General features: G+C 53.7%; 1 pseudogene; it reads left to right on the top strand.

The window, feature by feature from the left end:
- The first annotated feature begins 359 nt into the window (after positions 1-359).
- LOC103527165 overlaps positions 360-24639 on the top strand; it is a 172807-nt pseudogene continuing 148527 nt past the window's right edge.

Here is a 24639-nt window from a genome sequence, read left to right as displayed (position 1 = left end):
GGGAAGGCAGCCATGGAAGAAACCAAGCCATCCCCCCAAACTTCAATCAGAGGATGATTTTGGTTGGAAGGGCCCTCTAAAGGTCATCCAGTCCAACTTCCTGCTCTACAGGCAGTTTACTGGTGGTCATACTGTGGAACACTGGGGTTGGCCAGGTCAGAGCAGCTGCCCTGGACTTAAGATCATGGTCACATGGATTCCTCATTCCAGAGCTGTGGAGAACCCAACATAACACTTCTGATCTCCCCTGTGCTTGTTTAGATGGAGTCTGCAGCTTCCCAAAATTCGAGGTGCTCTGAAGAGGAAAAAAAACTTATTTCAGAGTGAATTCTGTTCCATGAAGCTGATGGTGACACCATCACACAGACACCATGTCCTACACCTGCCCTGACTGTGGGAAAGGTTTTAGCAGGAGATGGAATGTTATCCAGCATCAACGGATCCATACTGGTGAGAAACCCTTTAAATGTTCTGAGTGTGGGAAGGGGTTTTCTCATAGTTCCCATTCATCACAGCATCACCTCATCCACACAGGAGAGAAACCCTATAAATGTTTGGAGTGTGGGAAGGAGTATAGCTGGTATTCCAATTTATCAAAGCATCACCGCATTCATACAGGAGAGAAACCCTATAAATGTTTGGAGTGTGGGAAGGAGTTTACCCACAGTTCTGCATTGTCACAGCATCACCGCATCCATTCAGGAGAGAAGGTTTATCCCTGCACTCACTGTGGGAAAGCCTTCAACAACAGCACCTCCTGGATTCGTCACCAACATGTCCACACTGGGGAAAAGCCCTACACGTGTCCCCAGTGTGGGAAGGGCTTCAGGGGAAGCTCCCACTTGTTGAGACATCAGCGACTCCATAGGGGTGAAAGACCCTAAAGCTGCTCCCAGTGTGAGAAGAGTTTTTACCAGAGCTGCGATCTCATCTCTCACCACCAGACCCACCTCAGCCATCACCAGGAATGAAGGGGCAAGGTCAAGCTTGAGAGTTTCCATGCTTGGACATCTTTTTTTCCCAGATAAGGCAAAAGGAGGAAGTGATTATCACTATGAGACACTCCTCAAGGGATGGGGCAGGATGGGACCATGTCTGTTTCTGGTTTTTGGTAGGGAACAGCCATGTGGAACTTTGCAGTGGGACTTGGAAAGAAAAGGTGAGCTCTGTGATTTTGAGGTGAAAAGAATTCTTTTCCACTAGGATTTTTTTAATTTAGACCCATAAATGTGTCTTTACACTTCAGTATCCAGATGTTTGTGGCTGCAAATCTGGGTGGGGGCACACTAGCCTGAGGTTTGATACCACTTGGTGGTTTTTATTAATAAGATACTCAATCAAATGTTACAAATGTACAATGGAGCAATCCCTCGTGGCTGGTGGGGTGCAAAGGGTTGAAGAATGCTTTGGGTTCTCTGAGGTTGGGGCCCCCTCCCCAAAGCCCCCTCTCTTTGTCCCACGCTGGGGTGGGGGTAAAGCAGCTTCCAGCACAGTGACTGGAGAGGTAGGAGATAGAGCTGATGGAGAAGAGAGAGACTGAGCTGTCCTGATGGCCATGACTCCAGCTGTTCATAGAATCTCAGAATTTTAGAGTTGGCTGGGTTGGAAGGTACCTCAGAGATCATCAAGTCCAAGCCTTGATCCACTCCCCCCATGGTTCCCAGCCCATGACACTCAGTGCCACATCCAGGCTCTTTTTAAATATCTCCAGACACGGAGAATCCACCACATCCATTGGGTGCTGGGAAGAGCCGTGGAGCTCCCTCTTGAGTCGGCCCTGCCACAGGGAGTCCTCAGGCACCCATTCATATTTTTTCCCTCTTCTCTCCCTATTCTCACGAGGAAAAGGCAGCTAGTAGCTGATTCAGCTGTGAAAATCATCACCAACAAAAACATCTCTTCAGTGAATTTACTCTTGATGTATTTCCAGCTCCTATCAAGCAGTGAAGTGAAATGTCTCAGTGGCCCATTTGGGAAATGTTTTGCTTTTTTTGCTGAACATCAACATTGTCACTGATGCCTGTCCCTCATTTCTATCATTTCTGACAGAAAATGTTGTCTCATAGCTTTTCAGTTGTCCCAGCCCCTCCACTCTTGCTTCTTCATGCCCTGCAGTCTGCCAGTTTAAATAATCTTTATCTAATGACACAGCCTTGGATCCTCTCTGTACCATCAGCACAGGCTGGGAGGGGTCCTGGTGGGCACCAAGTTGATCGTGAGCCAGGAATATGTCCTAAGTTCAAAGAAGAAATATGGTCTCCTGGGCTGAGAGATACTGGGCTTTCCAGTATAAAATTTTACCCAGAAATTCCATCTCTTACTTCCTTTGATACAATCCAAAGCTTGGAAAATTTTTCCTTGTGCCCGTCTTGAACTTTTGTCTTTTTCCTTCCCCATCCTGCTTCCAGGGAAGCATATGCCAGAGGAAAGAAGGAAAAGCCTTTCTCTTTAGCCAAAGAGCCATCCTTCTCATCCTCCTCCTCCTCTGATGATCCCATCCCTGATGAGTGTTTGTGTCCTATTTGCAAAGCCCTACTGACTGATGGAGCTTTTATTCCCTGCTGTGGGAACAGTTATTGTGAGGAATCTAAGTGTTCCTTGCATGTTTGTAAATTCCAAACAATCACATCTGATCTGAGAGCAGAAACACAAGATAACCAAGTTGCTTTGTTTCTAGTTCTCTTTATCCAGAAGGATGCTTCTTACAGAAAGGGGAAAAGAAACAGAAAGCTCTTTTCCCTTTTAATGTGTCTGCTTAAATCCCCTTTCACACAGAGGGAGGAGTATGAGCAGAATGTGTAATTGTGCAGGTGCTGACAGTCTTAGATACCAAACTGTTTTTTGCACATTTAAACAGTGGAAATCTGTAGCATACCTATTTCTACTGGTAATGTGTCTGATTGATATATTTAATAATGAAGCAGGGAAGTTTTTTAACATTAAGCTCTGGGTCTTGTGGTGCTCTCACCCATGATAGCTCATGTCCTTGGGGGGCTCCAGTAAGCAAGACCATGATTGTCTTTGCTGCTTCCCTCCCTGACTGCCAGTCTTCCCCTGGAAGCCAAGGTCTCTCTCAGTGATCCTCCACCTCGTACAGATGTGCCCAGTTGCTCTTGCAGAGTGGAACAAGGCCACTGTGGCAAGCAGTCCGTCTGCTTGTGTGAGGGACACAGCCCTACCTGCATGTCTTGGAAGGACTGTGTATTGCTGCTGTTCCTTAAGTGGGGGCTTGAGATTCCACAGCACTAGCATTGGATCTGGGGTTTTATTTTTGTGGCAAGAGGATCGGTATTTCCCTTTTTTTGCAAGTCATGCCTGCAGCCCATAGCAAGGACCAGCTGGGCTTTGGGGTGCTGCTTGCTTTCAGCTGCCTTATGGGACTGTTCATTCTCATGCAGTGGGGTACACTCAGCCTCCTCTTCTGCTCCTGCCTTATCCAAAAGACACAGCAAACTTCTATGCCAAGAAAGTCCTTCTGGTCTGCAGGTCCCAGGGTGTCTTGATCTGGTCAGGAGAGTACCCGTTAGCAGCATGTGATTGATTTTGTTTGTGATCTCAGAGTCCTGATGATACCCAACTTCTCCAGTGCTTGCTGGGTGGGATGATAGCAGACGAGAGCAGCAACTGTTGGATGCTTGATGTCATCAGCAAAGCTGCAGCTGTACAGAAAGAGCAGAGGAGATCCTCCTTTAAGTCTGCACTAGAAGGAAGGCTTCAGGAAAGCTCCTCAGCCCCTTTTGGAAGGTCTGGAGGACTCAGGGCACAAGCTACTTCAGTGGAATGACAAAGCAAGTTCCTGGGGACTCTGGTGGCCCAGGCTGCATGTCCAAGGGTTCCCTGCCCTGTGTGTGCATAAACCAGACATTTTTGGCCATTTCATCCTTCAGATGTTCCTTCTTCACCCTAGCAGAGGATGAGGCATTTCTAAGTCTGCTGTTGATACTTAACACCCTGAGCAAAGCACCTGGGTAGTGAGGGTTGTGTTGGCTTGTGTAAGTACAACAGGAGCATGGTGCTGCAGAGCCCATTGTACCTTGATTCAGGGTCTTGGGCAGTGCCTGAGGGGAAAAAAAAAGCCAGACAGAAGTCCTGGGTTTAGCCTGGAAGAAGGGAGGGTGAGCAGCAGTCAAGGGGGTTTGCGTAGTGCTAAGGAAGGCAGAGGCAAGCTGTGGTGCTGCAGGTGTGGTGGCCTGATGTCCTCCTTGACCAGCCTGGTTATGGCACCAGGGCCACTCTGCTTCCCCTGGGCCACCCTCAGCCAGGCTGAGGTGAAGCTGCTGGCTCAGCTGCTGGGCATGGGCTGCACAGTGGGAACCCCCAAGTGAGGGCACTGCCACTGTCTCACCAAGTGCCTCTTTGTCTGTGCAGGAGTGACTTTGTCAGTGCCTGAGAATATGGGACACCGTGGAACCAGCAGCCCCTGTTGCTGCTCTGTCTCCAGGGAAAGCGTCCCCCAGCAGGGGAGGCATCCCTGGCCTCACCAGGGTACCCCCACCCTGCCTTTGCTGGTTCCGCTGTGCTTTGGGGTACAAGGGGATAAAATCTTATTCCTGCCAGCCCAGCTCCTGCTGCAGCTGCCTGGAAGCGGTTCCCCTTGCTCTGCACTTCTCCCAAGAGGCACCAGACACAGCCAAGCACTGTGGGGAGCTGTCAGCTTTTATTAGGCTCATTAAAACCACAGGGAGGTAAAAGGCAGCTGGCAGCATGGTGGGTCGTGCTCAGGGCTGGTGGCCACCTCCAGGAACCCTCCCGGTGCTGGCAGGGGAGCTGGGTTCCTTTCTCCGACGTTCTCTACAGAAGAACTGGAAAACCCTGCGCACGCCCCTGGACACCCTTCTGAAGAGGGAGAACCGTTTCCATCGCGCTGTGGCCTGTGGGGGTGTGGCCGTGCCTGCAGGAAAGAGAGCTGTAGGTGAGGGGCTGGGTGGGTTATGGGTGGGCTCCTGGCTGCCCCTGCCAGCGTGGCCTTTCCCCAGGGAGAGGTGGCCGGGGCACCGCCAGTCCCCGTGTGCCCAGTGCTGCTCACTGGGATGGCTGGGCCAGGCCTGCCCTCGCCTCGGGGACGTACCTGGGTCAGCCTTGGGCATGTCCCTGGGACTGGAGGAGGGCGGTGTGTCACCTCTGGTCTCAGAGGCCACATGCACAGGGAGAGCAAGAGCAGAGGGATGGAGGGGATGGCAGCAGGAGGACACGCAGAGCCCCAGGCATCTCCCTGCCCCGCACACCCGGGCGCTGGGCCAAGTTCTGGCACCTCGGGATGCCCGGGGCTGGCCACGGGTGCCTGGCTCATCTGGTGCTGAGGGTCCCAACACAAGGGAGAAGCCGATGCTTCTCCTTCATCTGTGGCAGATGGTGCATGGTGGGGGGTGCCAGTGTCTGCCAGAGGTGATGAAGTCCCTTCAGCCTCTTGTGCTACCAAAGAGCCAAAGGCTGTGCTGGGCTCTGCCTGATGGCCCATGCCTTCTAGGAGGTCTTGCTGTTCTGTGGACTGCTGGCCTGATCCCTGTATCACAAGCACAGCCTTGGCCACAGCATCGCCAACAAAGAAGTGGTCGGTGTCCACCAGAGCCAGATCATCTTCTGTGGGGCTGGAGGGGGCAGGTGCCAGGCTCTCTGCCTCCACTGCTGTGTCTAGCTCACTAAAGGCAAGACAAGCTGGTGCTTTTGCCTTCTGTTGTGCAAGTGGTGCCCCTCTTTCTCAAGAGCTCTGGGCCAGGCAGACATGCTGGCTCTGGACGTGCTGGCTCTGGACATGCTGGCTCCATGTCCATGAGCTCCAGTGATTCAGGAAATGTGCTCTGCTGGTAATTATCTTCCTGTCCTTCAGACTCTGTGCCCATGCTGCTGGATGTGCTGGATTCCTCCTGGGGGACAAAGTTGAGGTGCTGAAAGAACTCCTGGGAAGAGGGCCAGATGATGTCATCTCCGTCACTGTCCTCTTCCCCCTCCTGGTCTAAATCCCCTGCTTTGTTCTCTAGCACTGTCAAGAATCTCCTCCCTCTTGCCCTCACTGGCTGGGTCCGGGGGCTTCCATGCACTCCATCATGTCCTCTCTGCTGGTGGCATCATGCAGGAGTTCCCTGTGCCTCGCCTCTGGCTGACACAGGTTCAAGCTCACTCTGCAGGTCTGGAATAAAAGAGGGGTTTAGTAAAAGCAGCCTGGCTCCCAGCAGCACCTGGATGCCAGGGCCCTGCCGGCAGCGGCTGCTGTCAGAGATGGGAAATGATGGGGCCGGAGCCGTGCGGTGCAGTGGCGTGATCCAGGCAGAGTGATGCTCCATCCCCCTGTCCTGTCCTGTCCCGCCCAGTCCCAACCTATCCCATCCCATCCCATCCCATCCCATCCCATCCCATCCCATCCCATGGCATACTTGGTACTCACCCTCCTGGATCTGACACTGAGCTGCCACGACTCTGTCAGGAGGACCTGCTGCTCCTCGCTTTCCTGCCGCCAGAGCTGCCTGGCCTCCAGGCCACCCTGCTGACACTGCCGGGTGGCTGCGCTGGGCTGGGCCGGGCAGCTCCTCTCCTGGTCCTCCAGATGCTCCGTGTGAACAGACCAGATGGTCAAACGATCTGCAGCAGCCCCTTGGTCACAGGATAACCTGATATTGGGCTGGCACCTGACACTCACTGTCAACCTTTCTGGGACACGTCATGCCGTTTGTCCACAGCATGCTGGTCCCGCGTCCCTCTCCAAGGAAGCTGTCCCAGGGGTGCTGCAGGCAACACCAGTGCTCCCACGTCTGTGGAGATCAGGCAAGGGACGTTTCCATCAGCTGCCCAGACTTCCTCTGCTCTTCTTGGTATTGCCTGGTCCTGCCTTGCTGCTGGCTGCTTGCAGCATTGCCATCGCCCAGTGAAAACCTTGTCCTAGGGGTCATTGGAGATGTGCCAGGCTGTCCCCTTTCAAGCTGGGGCAGAGGCTCCAGGGCCATGCAGGGCAGGGTTCCAGCTCTTCGCCATGGCAGATGTGCCCCCGTCACCCCACGTGCCCCGGGCAGAGGAGACAACCTCTTGGGGGCCACTGGTTGCAGCGCTGCTGGCTGTGTTTCTGCCTCTGGCAAAGGTTGCTGCTGGCAGAGGAGGCAGCTTGCAGCAGGTGCTGGCAGCCTTGTAACTGCTTCTGGAAGAAGATGATGTACAGGGTGCATCTGGCAGATGGGGCAGCTTGCAGCAGGTGCTGGCAGCCTTGTCTCTGCCCCTGCCTAAAGGTGTGGAGCGTGCAGCTGGATGGGGACGTGGCTTCTGACAGCAAGTGCTGGCAGCTCCTGAGGGCTGAGCTGTGAGTGCATGCCTGGGTGCCACATCCTGCCTGAGGAGAGGCAGCTGGCATGGCTGGCAAGCTGTCTCCTCCTCTGTCGCCCTGCCTACCAGGCTGCCCGACTGCAGGAGAAACCAAGGAGAGACTGCAATGACTCTGGCCCTTGCTCCTGTGGCTCCACGTCCCAGTTGTGAAAGGTCCTTCTGCCAGGATACCCTTACAGACTCCCGGCCCAGCCCGTTCCCTCCAGCATCTCCCAGCTGCCCAACAGCTCCTGGGCTGGGAAGATGTCCATGCCCATTGCCCTTGGGCTCCCTACCTGGACGTGGTGTCTCCCCGTGGCCTTGGCTTGAGAGTTCTTGGGGCAGGGCAGCTCTGGCAGTCTGTCCCCATCAAGGGACGAGACCTGGCTCTGGCTGCCACCTTGCAGCACTGCTGGTTGCTGCCTGTGGCCCACCTCCTGTGGGCAGGAGGAGGAGGAGGTGTGGGATGGAGGTGGCTGCCAGGACCAGGCTGGCCCAGGAGATGCTGGGTGAGCATGGTGCTTGACTCCCATCAGGAAGGGTTGGAGACAGACACTTCCAACACCTGGCTCACAGGAGCCCTCCTGCTTTTCCAGACTTTCCATGATGGCCGTCTGGCTGCCTTCTTGTTGGGCTCTGCTTGGCTCTGTGTTGAAACTGGTGCCAGCATCAACCTCTGGGGCACGTAGTCCTCCTCAAAGTCCTCATCCTCCTGCTGGCCCTTGCCCAGGCAACAGCACTTCCAGCAGAAACAGCCTGGCCGGCTCAGGGCTTTGCCCATGCTGCCCTCCTTACTGCTCTCCTGGCTCCTGCTGGACTGGATGGTTGCTGGGATGGCCAGGTCCCTTCAGAGGTCCCTTCCAAACCACACCCTGTCATGGTTCTAGGATTATGATCCCAAGAACCTTTCCCCGGCTGCTGTTGGAAGGTGTTCCAGAAGATGCTGGTGGGGAAGAATGGAATCATAGAATGTCAGGTTGGAAGGGACCTCAAGGATCCTCTGGTCCAAGCCCTCTAGGTAATAGTGCAGTTCCTATGAGATGTCTCAGCACGCTGTTGGGCTGAGACTTGAAACTGTCCCCAGTGGGAGAATCCACCACTTCCCCTGGGAGACCATTCCAATGTTCCACTGTCCTGCCAGTGGAAAATATTCCTCTTGTCCACCTGGAATCTTCCCAGGAGCAACTTGTGCCCATTACCCATTGTCTTAATCCATGTGACTCCTTGAAAATGGGGAATCTTCATCAGAATGCTTTGACTTGCTGGGGGAGACCCAATCCATGCTGGGGCTGCCATGCCCCCTGCAGACCCCTGCCACTCCTCCTGCTTACCCCATCCCACGTGTGGCCATGGGTGGTGAGGAGGATGTGGCAGCCCCCAGAGTCCCCACTTGGCAGCTTCAGCAGCACCGTGCCCATGGGGGAGCAGAGCCTGTGGGGGAGCAGGGGAAGCAGGGGGACTGAGGGGAGTGGAGCTTGTGGGGGACCTGGGGAGCAGGGGGGCCTGCAGCCCATCACCCCGGGATTGCTCCTCAGGGAACACTGGGGCAGAAGGGCACCTTGGCCAGAGGAGCTGCAGTGGGGCTGCCTGTTGACTCCCAGGAGCCAGGAGGAGTGTTGGGAGCCGTGGTCATCCATGGACACCCCTTGGGCCAGCTGCAGACCCGTGCTGCTGCTGCGTGGGGCTTGGGACAGGTTTCTGTTCTGGACAACACAGGGGCTCCAGGTGATCACAGCCAGCCTGGTGTCACCATGTCACCACCCAGACCCTTTGGGGCAGCAAATGCCAGATGCAGTGGGTGATTTCCCACTGATGATGCCAAAGAGTGAGACATGGCTGTGTGGCAAGGATGTGGAAACACAGCTGCTCAGTTATGGTTCCCTTGCTCCAGTGCCTTTCATTAAATGGAAAAAAAAAAAAAATAAAAAAACTCTGGGAGAGCCTTTTTCTTGTGTTTCCATGTTGACAAAATTGGAAATGATGAAAACAATAGTTTTGGGGTCTTGCTTTCATCCTTACCAGTGTACAGTGTTTAAGTGGCATTGGGAGGGGAATGGGAGGAACTGGGAGATGACTGGGTGGGGGCTGGGAGGGACTGGGAGGGGACTGGGAGGGAACTGGGAAAGACTGGGAGGGGATTAGGAAGGACTGGGAGAGGACAGGGAGGAACTGGGAAGGACGGGGAGCGGATTGGGAGGGACCGGGAGATACTGGGAGGAACTGAGGGGGAGTGGGAGGGATTGGGAAAGACTGGGAGGAGACTGGGAGGGGATTGGGAGGGACTGGGAGAGCCTGGGAGGGGACTGGGAGGGACTTAGAGGAGACTGGGACGGACTGAGAGGAGACTGGGAGGGACTGGGAGAGGAAGGAGAGGGGACTGGGAGGAGACTGGGAGGTACTGGGAAGAACTGGGAGAGACTGGGAGGGGACTGGGAGGGACTGGGAGGGATTTGGAGGGATTGGGAGGGTACTGGGAGGGTACTGAGAGGGGACTGGGAGGGGACTGGGAGGGAATGGGAAGGGATTGGGAGGGACAGGGAGTGACTGGGAGGGACTGAAAGATACTGGGAGGGAGTGGGAGGAACTTGGAGGGACTGGGAGGGGACCGGGAGAGGACAGGGAGTGACTTGAAGGGGACTGGGAGGGACTGGGAGGGGACTGGGTGGGAGTGGGAGAGACTGGGAGGGACTAGGAGGGGATTGAAACGGACTGGGAGGAACTGGGAGGGACTGGGAGGGGACAGGGAGGGATTAGGAGGGGATTGGGAGGGACTGGGAGGAGACTGGGAGGGACTGGGATAGGATTGAAAGGGACTAGAAGGGACTGGGAGGGGACTAGGAGGGACTGGGAGAGGACTGGGAGGGGATTGGGAGGGACTGAGTGGAGACTGGGAGGGACGGGGAGGGGATTGAAAGGGACTGGTAGGAATTGGGAGGGACTTGGAGGGGAGTGGGAGGGGATTCGGAGGGACTAGGAATGGATTGGAAGGGACTGGGAGTGGACTGGGAGGGGATTGGGAGGGACTGGGTTGGACTGGGAGGGACTGAGAGAGGACTGGGCGAGACTGGGAGGGGACTTGGACGGACTGGGAGGGGACTGAAAGCGACTGAGAGGAACTTGGAGGGACTGGGAGGGGACTGGGAGGGACTGGGAGAGGACTAAAGGGACTGGGAGTAACTGGGAGGGAGTGGGAGGGGACTGGAAGGGGACACGGAGGGACTGGGAGGGGCTGGGAGGGACTGGGAGGAACTGGGAGGTAGGGGGAGGGGACTGAGAGGGACTGGGAAGGACTGGGACGGAACAGAGAGGGGTCTGGGAGGGGATTGAAAGGGACTAGGAGGGACTGGGAGGGGACTGGGAGTGACTGGGAGGAACTGGGAGGGACTGGGAGGTAACTGGGACAGGATTGGGAGGGGATTGAAAGGGACAGGGATTGATTGGGATGGGACAGGGAGGGGACTGGGAGGGGACTGGGAGGGACTGGGAGGAACTGGAAGGGAACTGGGAGAGGACTGGGAGTTGACTGGGAAGGAATGGGTGGGGATTGAAAGCGACTGGGATGCACTGGGAGGGACTGGGAGGTACTGGGAGGGGACTGAAAGGGACTGGGAGGAGACTGGAAGGGACTGGGAGGGACTGGGAGGGAACTGAATGAGACTGGGAGGGACTGGGAGGAACTGGGGGGTACTGGGAGGGAACTGGGAAAGGACTGGGAGGGGACTGGGAGGGAATTGGGATAGACTGGGAGGGACTGGGAGGGTACTGGGAGGGTACTGGGAGGGAACTGGGAGGGAACTGGGAGGAACTGGGAGGTGTTGCCTCCAGCGAGGCGTGGCGACCTGGTTCAGGATCGGCACGGCAACCAACCCCAGGTTACTCGGTCCATCAGCTCACAGACACCAATGTGGTGGAGGCACCCCTCCCAGTCCCTCCCAGTTCCTCGCAGTCCCGTCCCAGTCCCTCCCATTTCGTCCCAGTCCCTCCCAGTTCCTCCAAATCCCTCCCAGTCCCCTCCCATTCCCTCCGAATTCCTCCCAATCCCTCCCAGGTCCTCCCAGTCCCCTCGCAGTCCCTCCAAATCCCTCCCAGTCCCCTCCCAATTCCTCCCAGTCCCTCCCAGGTCCTCCCAGTCCCCTCTCAGTCCCTTTCAGTCCCCTCCAAGTCCCTCCCAGTCTACTCCCAGTCCCCTCCTAGTCTCTCCCAGTCCCCTCCCTGTCCCTCCCAGTTCCTCCAAATCCCTCCCAGTCCCCTCCCTTTCCATCCCAATTCCTCCCAGTCCCTCCCAGGTCCTCCCAGTCCCTCTCAGTCCCTCCCAGTTGCTCCCAATCCCGTCCCAGTCCCCTCCCAATCCCTCCCATTTCGTCCCAGTCCCTCCCAGTTCCCTTCCCCGTTCCTTCCAGTCCCCTCCCAGTCCCTCCCAGTTCCTCCAAATCCCTCCCAGTCCCTTTTAGTCCCCTCCCAGTCCCTCCCATACCTATTGGTTGTCAGGAGGGAGGCCCTATCTTATCTTGCCGTACAGCGCGATATCTTCCGGCCGCCAAACCTTAACTACCACATTTCCCCCCCTCCCTGTGCTTAACTAAATGGGCAGAAAGTATAGAAACTTAAAACATTAAAGATATGAAAAGTATAAGGCACAGCGGGTTATCAGGCACATCTAAAGGTCCATAGTACCTGGGGTAACTAATAATTCCTCAGTCCACGCAACTAAATTAGTAAAAATATGACAAACTTAGGGTGTTACAGTAGTAAAGGCTTGTATGAAACATAAGGCACATCAAACAAGTGTGTTAGTAGAGGGTAACCATTAATCATGGGGTATGCCTATCTATAATAGGGTTAACCGCAACAACCCCATGCAGCGCTACAGGCTGGGGACAGAGTGGCTGGAGAGCAGCCAGGCAGAGAGGGACCTGGGAGTCTGGATTGACAGGAAGCTGAACATGAGCCAGCAGTGTGCCCAGGTGGACAAGAAGGCCAATGGCATCCTGGCCTGTATCAGAAACAGCGTCACCAGCAGGTCCAGGGAGGTGATTCTGCCCCTGTACTCAGCCCTGGTGAGGCCACACCTCGAGTACTGTGTCCAGTTCTGGGCCCCTCAGTTTAAGAAGGATGTAGAGGTCCTGGAACAGGTCCAAAGGAGGGCAACCAGGCTGGTGAAGGAACTCAAGCACAGACCCTATGAGGAGAGGCTGAGAGAGCTGGGACTGTTCAGCCTGAAGAAGAGGAGGCTCAGGGGAGACCTCATTGCTCTCTACAACTACCTGAAAGGAGGCTGTAGCGAGGTGGGAACTGGACTCTTTTCACAGACGACCTTCAACAAGACAAGAGGACACAGTCTTAAGTTGTGCCAGGGGAGGTTTAGGTTAGATATTAGAAAGAATTTCTTCACGGAGAGGGTGATCAGGCATTGGAATGGACTGCCCGGGAAGTGGTAGATTCCTCTGTCCTGGAGACATTTAAAGAGACTGGATGTGGCACTCAGTGCCATGGTCTAGCAACTGCTCCGGTGGGTCAAGGGTTGGACTAGATGATCTCTGAGGTCCCTTCCAACCCGGCTAATTCTATGATTCTATTCTATGATAACTAAAACCGTGTTCTTAAAGCAGCTGTCTACATTCTACTAACATTATATTATCTTTTTCTAACCGGTCTTTACCAAACAACACAAGCTGACTCAATATACAGGGTCTGAAGACCAGCGCTATGATGAGCAGTATAAACGGTGCCATGAGTGTGGAAATGAGGGTGGTTAGCCATGGTGTGTGGTTAAACCATGACTCAAACCATCCTTGCTGGACTTCACTGTCTCGTCTTCTTTTTTCCAAACCTTCTCTGAGCTTGGCCATGGGATCGCGGACAACGCCGGTGTTGTTTGCATGTACACAACACTCTTCTCCTAGCGCAGCACAATGTCCTCTTTGTTGTAAAAACAAGAGATCTAGTCCCCTATGAGTTTGGAGGACACCTTCAGACAGTGAACTCAGGGATTGTTCTAAGGCGCTGGTTGATTTCTCAATTCCAGCTAGATCCTCATCCACTGTTATTTTGAGGGAATGAAACTTCTGATTTTGCTCAATCACTGAGGCTGTTTCGGCACTGGTGGGGGTCACGTGTCTGGCAGTAGTTGTGGTGCTGGTGGGGATTATAGTATGAGCTTCGGTCTCTTATGCTAAAGACTTAGCGGGTTAAGGGCTGGGTTAGATTCGACAGCTTGGGGTGCTTGTGGTATGGACTTAATAATTTGCACAGGCGCTCCTCTAGCTTTGTCATTTCCCAGAAGAAATGGGTACCACATCTTACCTTTGAGCCATCCTGCATCACCTGGGTTTCGCCCCCAAGGGGTGGTTCCGGCTGTCCCTGAAGCATGGGCAGATTCAGTGGGACCGCTGGTTGGGCCATATCGTTGGTTGTTGCTAGGGGGGGCGGCAGGTTCGAGAGTGCCTTGTCCCATCCAGGGTTGACATAGTTGGGCCGCCTCATATCCCAAGTGGGAGAGGGCTGTGTGCGGCCCGGGCACCCTCTCCCCATCCCGTTTCCCTGCTTTTTAGATCTGCAGTCCTTAGCGAAATGCCCTTTCTTTCCACAGGCCCAGCACGGTCCCCTACATTGCTTCTGGCGCGGATTAGATGCTGGTGGCTGGTTCACCAGTTGGGGGCAGTTTGCCACCACATGGCCCGCTTGGCCACATTTATAACATGCCATGACATCAGCTATTGCAGTGCGAACAGCTGCCTGAATCAGGGCTAGATGCTCTTCCTTCATGACATGTTTAATCATGTCAGCAATACTTGACCCCGCTGGCAGTGATCGAAGGATTTCCTTGGTTTTTGAATTACACTGCTGACGTAAGCAGTCTGCAAGGACCGGGCCTCTTGCATCCGCAGGCAGGGACGAAGAGTCCACGGCCGCCTGCAGACGGTCCACAAACTGTGTAAAGCTCTCACTTTCATTCTGTTTTATTGTGGTCCATGGTGATGGCTTGGCTACAACCCTACAGGCAGTACGAATGGCCTCTCTAGCTGCACGGGTGGTTGTCATAACTTCATGGGGTCGCATACCTTGGGCTTGTGCTTGGGGGGTAATCATTGATGGGTCTCTGCCCATCAGTCGCTGCAGGCTGGAGCCATGCAGTGGGTGATCTGCCCCGACTGCTCGGGCTAGTTGATTTGCACAGTTATCTTCCCATTCTTGCCTGAAAACGATCCTGCCTGCCCCATCAAAAATTAGTCTGCTAACTTGTTTTATATCAAACGGGAGCATGTCATCTCCCCCAAAAAGCCCATCTATGAGGGTGGTAACCATGGCAGAATTAAGTCCCTTTTCTGCAATTGCTTTAACAATCACCTGTATATCCTTAGGATTCACAGGGGTGTACGCTCTTCGTGTCTCATCACCTTCTCCTGTCACCCTAACCGGGACTGCCAATGCTGCTGAAGGGGCCCAATCTGCGCATGCAATATTTATTTTCCTCCAGTCCGTAACGGGAATATCCTCCTGCCATCCCCCTTTGCTACGACCGAGGGTGTGTCGGGTCCCGATCCCTACCTTACTATCACCTGAGTCTGAGTCTGCCCGGGGCCACTCCTCCCCGGAACTGCCCGACTCGGGATCGGAGCTCGGCGCGCTCGGCGCGGCGCAGGGAGCGGAGCAGAGCGGGCTGAGCCTGAGCGGCTCCGGGCCACCTCCCACCTCCTTTTCGCTCTCCCCGCCTTCCCGTCCGCGCACGCCCATCAGTCCCGGTGCTCCCCCCTCGTTTCCAGCACGGGCGTTTTCTCCCCGCCCTCCCTCTTTTGGATCAGCACCATCCTGAGGCGCATAGGGAGGCGGTCTCGGCCAAACGTCATCGGAGTTTGATTTTTCCGCGGCAGCCCTGGCTTCCTCAGCCAGCCCGCCCCAGATGGATTCTGTTTGTTTCTGCTCTTCCGCCAGCGGAATAGGGTTTGGAGGCTGGGGGGGGATGTCCCCCCCGTGCCGATCCGCCTGGGGACCGTCTGGGGTCTGCGTGGCTGCACCGACCCCGGTTTTCGGGACGATTAATAAACAGTCCCTTGCCTTCCTCCATGTCTCTGCTCCTCTAGGGCTTTTTTTAAGGCGCCCCTGACCTTCCCCCATGCCTTGAGGGGTTTTCCCGTGCCTGAGGACATGGTCTCCTCGGCTAATGCATAAGTGCATTTATTCCACACCTCTGGGTGGAGGATATCCACCGCCTGGTCAATGACCCCTATCTCTAACAGCCTCGAAACTGCGAGGGTAAAAGCTTTGGGCTTACAATCAATTCCCCACTGTCTATGCACCTCAGATACGACCTTTACAAGGGCTTCCATCCTCCTTGTCGGTCCGGGAGCGTCCTCCCCGCCGGGCTGGATCCTGCCGCTCCGGCCGCCGTTCACCCGAATCCACGCGAATTTCCCGAACCCGAATCCGATTCCGACCTCGATTTTTTTTCCGGGTTTCGGCACCAGTTTGTTGCCTCCAGCGAGACGTGGCGACCTGGTTCAGAACGACTCGGCGACCAACACCCGGGTCGCTCGGGCCATCAGCTCACAGACATCAACATGATGGACGGCAAATGGCGTTTATTGTTTAGGTTCCACCGCATTTTATAGCCTAGGTTTACATCGTCACTTCCGCCTGCTGGCCTCAGGGACTCGTACCTATTGGTTGTCAGGAGGGAAGCCCTATCTTATCTTTCCGTACAACGCGATATCTTCCGGCCGCTGTAGTGGAACAGAGCGACCAGGTGCCTCTGATCATCAAGAAGTGGGTGTGAGCCGCTATCAACTCCACCTGTGCCCAACCAGGGCAGGGCCCCTATGGAGCATGTGCAAGACCATTGGGCCAATAAATAGTGAGGCTCACACCCACCGAGGCAGCTCATTCTGGAGCTAGTTGAGAGAGTGGCTGGTTGCTTCTGTAGCAGCAGACCATCTTGCTAGTTCCTCGCTGTGGGCAATAGACTCAAACCACATCTTCCGAGTCTATACTACCATATTGACACCTCGATCTCGGACTAGAGACTCCATTTCCGGCTACATTTGGTGGAGAATGCGGGCATAGACCCCGGTCTAGCCCAAACCTCTGTCGAATCAAGAAGGAACAGGACCTGACCCAGGACAAGCAACAACCGGCTTTCGGGTAGGAGAATCCATTATCCTCCAATTATTACTAAAATGGGACTCTCCTCCAGCACCCCCTCTGCACAGGGACCTTCCTATTCCCCATCTGCCATCACCGCTCGAGCTCTTTGGAGGGAGGTCGGAGACTTACTAAATGAACTCCACGAACAGGAGGTTCAAAAGAGCATAACGGGGGTAGAGGCCACCTGGAAGGTAATGGCTAACGCCCTAGAAGGGGTAAAGAATGAGGCCAGGGCTGCCGTCACCGCAATAGCGGCAGTACCACCAAACAGCAGCTTTATTAAAACACCGCCTCCTGAGGTAGATACCAGCGTGGTTCCCTCGGCACCCCCACTGCCGCCCGAGGATGAAGGAGCCCAGAAGGCATTCCCTATTCTAAGCGACAACAGCTTCGCCGTCAAGGGCATGAGAGGGAAAGTACATCATACTGTAGCTGAGTTCCTCTCCGACCTTGGTTTAAAGGAAGAAAAGGCTTCAGATAATGTAAAGACATCAACAAGTGGCTCTAGTAGTGATGTAAAACCGTCCCTACTGTTACCTCCCAGCCCAGAAAATAACTGTGACAAAACAGCAGTCACTCCATCGACCATACCCGTTGGGCCGGAATCAACGATAAAAGCACTGCTAGAACAATCCACCCAAGCAATGAAATCCCTGGAGAAAAGAATACTGAACCTAGAACAACGGTCATCATTTAACACTTACCGGGACCCACCCTCCCTCCCCGATGATGATGATGAAGAAAACATACCAGCACCATTGTTGTCAAAGCAAACCAACCAGGGCGTCGGCAAATCCCGACCCGGAAGATGGTCCGGCATCATTCGTGATGCCATCATCGAAGGAGATTGGGAGCCTAACACCATAGCCTACCCTATCCTGTATGACAACAACAGGCCACCCATCTACGAGCAGCATAGCTGGAAGACACTCCAACAGGCGAAAAAGACCCTGAGGGAGGGGGGATTAAGATCGGAAAGCGGCCAAGCCATCTTAGACTGGCTATTCACCGCGGACACCAACTGTCCTCATGATTGCCGGAATCTAGCCAGGTACCTACTTACTCCATCCCAACAGATTGTATGGGTAAAGGAGTGGGAACGCCTGGCCCATATAGAGGCGAACCGCCCGCGTGCAGTCGGTGACCCATTAGCAGGGGTAACCGGTGAAATGCTCACGGGCGCAGGACAGTACGCGGACATACAGGTCCAGCTCCAATTCCCGGCCGTACTACATCATATTACGGCGCGCTTGGCCCGCCAGGCGTTTAATGTAGTCCCAGAGCCTACCCCGCTCCCTTCATTCACCGCTGTGAAACAAGGATTAAACGAGCCATACCAACACTTCGTTGACAGACTCTGGCAGTCTGTCACGGCTCAATCTGAATTAGGGGCCGAACAAAGGGACTCGATGTTCAAACTTTTGGCATTTGAAAACGCCAACCCAAAAATGAAATCGCTATTTTCTACATTACCAAAAACAGCAGGGGTCTCGGACATGCTAGAGGTTGCTGCCAGAGCCACCCAGACGCAGCAGCACCAAGGGATGGCCAATGCTTTTGCTGCCGCCTTAGAGCCCACCCAAAAGCTTCTTGCGGCAGTAGCACAGAAACTCGGTGAAAGAAGAAACCATTTTAAGAAGAGAGGTCGACCGAGAAATTCCATCCCCGTCTGTTATCGTTGCGGGACTTCGGGCCACTCAGCGAGGCAGTGTTCAGCCACTGTCTGGTGTGAACACTGCCAGATGGATAATCACAACACCCAAGCATGCTGGTACAAAAAAAACGGACGGCGCAGCGCGCAAGGCCCCCGCGCCATGACACAAGTGGCAGGGCCAGCGCTTTACAACAACTCCCCGCCCCAGTCACAAGAGGGAGCTTGGGCTTCGATGTCCCCTGCGCAATAGATATAACGTTAACGACCAATCAGGTTTATCGACTACCAACGGGAATACACGGACCCATACATCGGGAAAATGGCACGGTAGGGGCTCTGTTAATGGGACGTTCATCCACAGGGATCGCAGGACTTATTGTGCTTCCAGGGGTAATAGATGCAGATTCTACAGGGGAAATAATGATCACATGTTTTACGTTGACGCCTCCCCTGATAATCGAAGCGGGAACCCGGATAGCGCAGCTAGTCCTGCTCCCAAAAATGACTATAGGAAAGAACGTCCCAACGGCACGGGGCGATCGAGGCTTTGGATCATCTGGAGGCACTCTAGTAAATTTAGTGCACCAGATGAAGACCAGGCCCATCATCATCATAAAGATGATAGCTGGAAAGGAGACGAAGACACTTTCCGTGATGATGGACACAGGGGCTGACGTTACGATCATCAACCTCAACGTGTGGCCTCGTCACTGGAAACTTGTTACCGCCCGTGATGCTGTCCAGGGAGTAGGTGGTGGTTCCACTCCCCTTCAGGCCCTAGAACCCGTGCAATTACAGTTTCCCGAAGGTCAAAAGGTAACCGTACGTCCCTATGTATTATCCTTGCCTGGGCAACTCGGAGGTTTGATCGGGAGAGAAGTAATGAGTCAACTCGGAGCTGTCCTTTCCATTCCCGAGCCCACCCGATCCCTCCAGAATTTTCAGTAGGGGCCACTGCAAGAGTGCCGCCAACACCCAGACTAAAATGGAAGTCAGACACCCCCGTCTGGGTGGAGCAGTGGCCTTTACAGAGAGAGCGGCTACAAATTGCAAAAAACTTAGTAAAAGAGCAACTGGATGCGGGGCACATCCAACCATCAGTAAGCCCATGGAATACGCCAATATTTGTGGTCCCCAAAAAATCGGGAAAATGGCGATTAATACAAGATCTACGAAAGGTCAATAACCAGATGTGGCCAATGGGCGCCCTCCAACCTGGGCTGCCCTTACTTACGATGCTACCAAGAGACTGGCACCTTCTGGTCATTGACCTTAAAGACTGTTTCTTTAATATTCCCCTTCATCCAGAAGATACAGCGCGCTTCGCGTTCACCGTCCCTTCAATCAACAAAAGTGAACCTGCGAAAAGGTACGAATGGGTTGTCCTGCCACAGGGGATGAAAAATTCCCCAACGATATGCCAGATGTACGTGGCCTGGGCATTATCACCAATCCGCAATGAGATGCCAGATACATTAATATATCACTATATGGACGACATACTGTTTTGCCAAAAAGCCCCATTCCCCGAAGACTTCAGTCAAACAGTGACCAACCGACTAAAGATCAAAGGATTAATAGTGGCTCCAGAAAAAGTGCAAACGAAATCACCTTGGAGCTACTTGGGGTGGAAAGTCACCCACGCGATGGTAAGACCTCAAAAACTGGAAGTAATAAGTTCAATCAAAACCTTGAACGATGCTCAAAAATTAGTGGGTGAACTCCAATGGGTCCGACCCATAATAGGTCTTACCAATTCAGATATCCACCCCTTCTTGTCACTGTTACGGGGCACGCATCCAGGTACATTAGTACACTGGACCGATGACCACACCAAGGCATTAAAGCAGGTCGTCCACAAACTGGCAACCAGCTACGCGGATCGGCGGGATGCCACACAACCCATTGGGATCTGGGTATGCAACCATCCATCATACCCATTCGCGCTACTACTCCAGGACTTCAGCTGGAATAAGGAAAATGGGGAATATTTCCGTGACACCGATAAACGACAACGCGATCAGAGTTCCCTGAGATCGGACTCCATAGCCATCTTGGAATGGCTATTTACGTCGCACACGCCACAGAAGGGTATCTGGCAACAGACCGAGATGATAGCGTTCTTAATACGGAAGGGACGACAGCGTTGCCTGGAGGTAGATGGTCAAGAGCCGGGGTGGATCAGCATCCCCATAAAAGCAATTGACTTTGACTGGCTACTGCAACGCTCCGCGCCTCTACAACTTGCCCTATTCGGGTATTCCGGGGAAGTCCGCCATGGAGGCCCAACACATAAGCGTTTACAAACCATCAGCCAGCTTCATTGGATTGAGCGCCCGATCGTGTCAGAGCGCCCAGTGCCTGGCATCACAGTTTTTACCGATGCTGGAAAGAGGTCGAAAACGGCCGCCTGCGTATGGCAGGATAAGGGTCGGTGGAAACAACACCTGATTCCGGGCACTGTGGAGGATAATCTACAGACTCTGGAATTGCTGGCTATTATCTGGGCCCTAACGCAATGGCGACAGGCTCCCCTTAACATTGTCTCCGACTCACAATATGCAGTTGGAGTCGCGAACCGCATTGAGGATGCTATCATCAAGCCAGTACAGAATAAGCGATTACTCGAACTCTTCTTTATGTTACAACGTGTGCTGAAAATCCGGACGGAGCCATGCTGCATCCTGCACATCAGGAGCCATAAAACCTCTCTGGGACTGGGTGAAGGAAATGCAAAGGCTGACTCCCTGGTCAGCCTAGGAATACAGAGCCCGGTAAGCCAGTTCGCGAAGGCTCAGAACAGCCACTCCCTGTTCCATCAGAATGCCAGGGCATTGAAGCGCATGTTCTCCATACCGTGGGAAGACGCGAAAGGAATTGTTAGAGCGTGCCCTCAATGCGCACAATTTGGCCCTGCTCTGGGAATGGGAGTGAACCCACGCGGACTGCAAGCAGGTGAAACTTGGCAAATGGATGTCACCCATGTCCCAGAATTTGGACGTCTGAAATATGTCCATGTAACAGTGGACACCTATTCAGGCATGCTCTGGGCGACAGCTCAAACGGGGGAAAAGGCATTACATGTGGTCCGTCATCTAACCAACTGCTTCGCTGTCATGGGGGTCCCCCAAGTAGTAAAGACTGACAATGCACCCGCCTATACAGGCGGAAAAGTCAAACAATTCTTTGCTACTTGGGGGGTGAAACACATCACAGGAATCCCCCACTCGTCTACAGGCCAGGCGATAGTAGAAAGAGCTCATCGCACCCTGAAGACATATTTGCAAAAACAGAAAGACAGCAAAGACATGGACCCACAGATGCGGCTGAGCAAGGTGCTTTTTACACTAAATTTTCTTAGCCCAAGCCGTGATTCGCATCAACCCCCTGTGCTGTTGCACTACTCATCCCAGAAGATCAATCGCATGCCAGACGTTCAAATTAATTACAAGGATCCATCGACAGGTCAATGGGTAGGGCCCAAACCACTACTGTTCACCGGGAGAGGTTATAGCTGTGTATCCACAGACTCTGGACCTCTCTGGGTACCCAGTAAGTGGACACGCCCTGCCACAAACAGACCTCCAAGAAACAACGATGCAGCATCCGGCAGTTCCAATTGAGCTATTTTGACAAATTTGCCTGGATATTTCATGGACATGACTTTTTTACTTGTTGATTGTGTGCCCCCCCCCCCCCTAAAAAAAAAAAAACAAAACCAAAAAAAAAAAAAAAAAAAAAAAAAAAAAGGTGAGAGGGATTAGCACTTTTTGTATCAAGTTTATTCACAAAAAAAAAAAAAAAAAAACAACAAAAAAAAAACAAAACAAAAAAAAAAAAACACAAAAAACCAAAAAAAAAAAAAAAAAAAAAAAAAAAAAAAAAGGGGGGAAATGTAGTGGAACAGAGCGACCAGGTGCCTCTGATCATCAAGAAGTGGGTGTGAGCCGCTATCAACTCCACCTGTGCCCAACCAGGGCAGGGCCCCTATGGAGCATGTGCAAGACCATTGGGCCAATAAATAGTGAGGCTCACACCCACCGAGGCAGCTCATTCTGGAGCTAGTTGAGAGAGTGGCTGGTTGCTTCTGTAGCAGCAGACCATCTTGCTAGTTCCTCGCTGTGGGCAATAGACTCAAACCACATCTTCCGAGTCTATACTACCATATTGACACCTCGATCTCGGACTAGAGACTCCATTTCCGGCTACAGGCCGCTAAACATTAACTACCACATTTCAAACCTAAACTACCACAAGTGTCCAGCACTTGTGCCAACACTGTTTGGTGTATTTATAATCCCCCTGTGGGCTGGGACAAAAGGCACTTCCAGCCCCTTTGTGGATGAAGCCACGCTGGGGAAGCCCTTGAGCAACCTCATCTGGTTCATCCACCTTGAGCAGGGCACTCAGCCAAGGAGATGCTCAGGGGTCTCTTCCAGCCTGAGGTATTCTGGGATTCAGAATGATCTGGAGGGTCATGGGAATGATCTGTAGGATCATGGAGCAGGAGGAGCACGGGAAGCTCATCCTCGAGCAGCTGACACTACTGCTGAGTGAGGCTGATGCTGTGGGTGGGATTAAGAAGGGAGTTCCATGGGGACAGGGGCAAGGTTGGCTTCAGTTGAGTGGGATCATGGAATCATGGAATGGGTTGGGTTGGAACTAGATGATCTTTAACCCTTTCAACCCAACCCACTCCATGATTCCATTGTTCTGTGACACAGTCCCATCCAGTTCCAGGCCTGGGGCATCCCCACAGCCACCACCAGGGCTTTGTGATGCAGGGTCTGGTGCCTGGACACCATTGTCATGGGGGTCTCTGTGGGGAGCCTGGGGGTATATAAGAGGTGTGGAGATCTGGGGTGCCCCTTACCAGGTGAGCACCTCCCTCTGGAGTCAGCAGCTGCCCTGGGTGACCATGGAATGTCTGTGGCAGAAAATGCCCAAGATTATCCCTGGAGAAGGAGGTGGAAGCCTGCTGCCAGCCCTCCACAAGACCCCAAGGTCAGTGACTGAAGGAAGGGCCAGACCAGAAGTTCCCCTGCAGGCTGTGGGGAGAGGGCAGCTGTCCCCTGCAGCCCATGGAGGAGCACGGAGGGGCAGGTGTGGATCTGCAGCTCATGGAGGAGCACTCTGTACCAGGGTGATGTCAGTTTTTTACTGAAATACATACAATTTTAGAAAAAAGCCACACTTGAGCAACGTGAGCATGGCTGGGGCAAGGGGCAGGAAGGTGAGATGGCTTTTGTCTCTCTGTGTCTACATTTCCTTCTTTTCCTTTCCAGCAGGGCTGTTCCATGCCAGCTGTGCAGTTGAGTTTCCAGCCCCTCAGTCTCTCTCCCTCCTCCTCTCTCCTTTCCCCAGAGGGGAAGGTGTCTCTGCTCCAGCACTGCTCTCCCCTCGGGGACTGCTCTCAGCTGCCCCTCTCCTCTGCCCTGCAGCTCTCAGAGCGGTTCCTTTCCCCTGCTTGAAGATGTTGATGGCAGAGGCACTGTGGCTGCTGTGAGAGCTGGGTTTGGATTGGGTGTGCTTGAAATGCTCGAGTAGCACAGCTGGGAAAAGCTCTGGGTGTCTGAGGAGCTGATTCTGAGGTTTTTCTCCCCAAATACCCCTGGTTTCGTTCAGGCAGTGTTTCTGGTGGCCGCTCAGTCCTGCTGCCAGGGAGCCTGGGGAGCGTGGGGCACGGGTGTTTCTGCCGGGCTGTAGACTCCAGGAGCTGGCACAGCTCTTCAGAGGAGCGTTACTGCTCCTTGCCTGTCAGGAGGGATGCTTCATGAGCTCTCCTGAAAGCTCTGTGACACCATGGGACATGAGACAGGATGCCTCCAGCAGCCTGCAGTCAGGCTTCTGTCAGTTCTCTCCTGATTCAAAAACCAATCCCCACCCAGAGTGCAGATATTTGGTTTATTAAGTTTTTCCCAGAAAAGGTGCCAGGAAACATTTCCCCAAAGCCTGAAGCCTTTGGAGAAGACTTTAGGGTTTGCTGTGCAGACCAAAGACACAGAAGAACCTTCAGGGCAGGAAGGGCAGCCTTGGTCACTGTCCTCCTGATTTACACCTGGCAGCACTGATTCAACAGCTTCTTATCTCCAGGCTCCTGAGGTCTTTGTTTTGTGCTCAGGTCAGGAAGGGTGTCCTCCCATTCCCTCCTCCCCACCAACATTAAACCAGCCCTATATGTTTTTAAGCCTGGAATAACTTTTGTGGCTGTTAATCCTTTTCTTTCAAGGACAAATCCCCCGTTTGAGACTCATGGGAGTGTTTTACACAGCCCATAACCTTCACTTTTGTGATTGTAGAACCATGAATCACAGAATGGTTTGGGATGCTCTAAGCCCAATCCAACCTGGCCTTGAACACTTCCAGGGATGGGGCTGCCAGATATTCTCTGAGAAACCTGGGCCAGTGTCTCATCTCCCTCACAGAATAGAATTTCTGCCTCCTATCTCAAGTCAATAACCCCTCTTTCAAATCCGAAACCATTCCCCACTTCACTGGTCACTCCAAGCCCTTGCCAACATTTCGTCCTCATCCCTCCTCATTTGATGATTCTGTGA

Source organism: Calypte anna, unplaced genomic scaffold (assembly GCF_003957555.1).
Source record: "Calypte anna isolate BGI_N300 unplaced genomic scaffold, bCalAnn1_v1.p scaffold_208_arrow_ctg1, whole genome shotgun sequence".
In the NCBI taxonomy this organism is placed as follows: Eukaryota; Metazoa; Chordata; class Aves; order Apodiformes; family Trochilidae; genus Calypte; species Calypte anna.
This window is presented reverse-complemented; position numbering and strand designations above follow the sequence as displayed.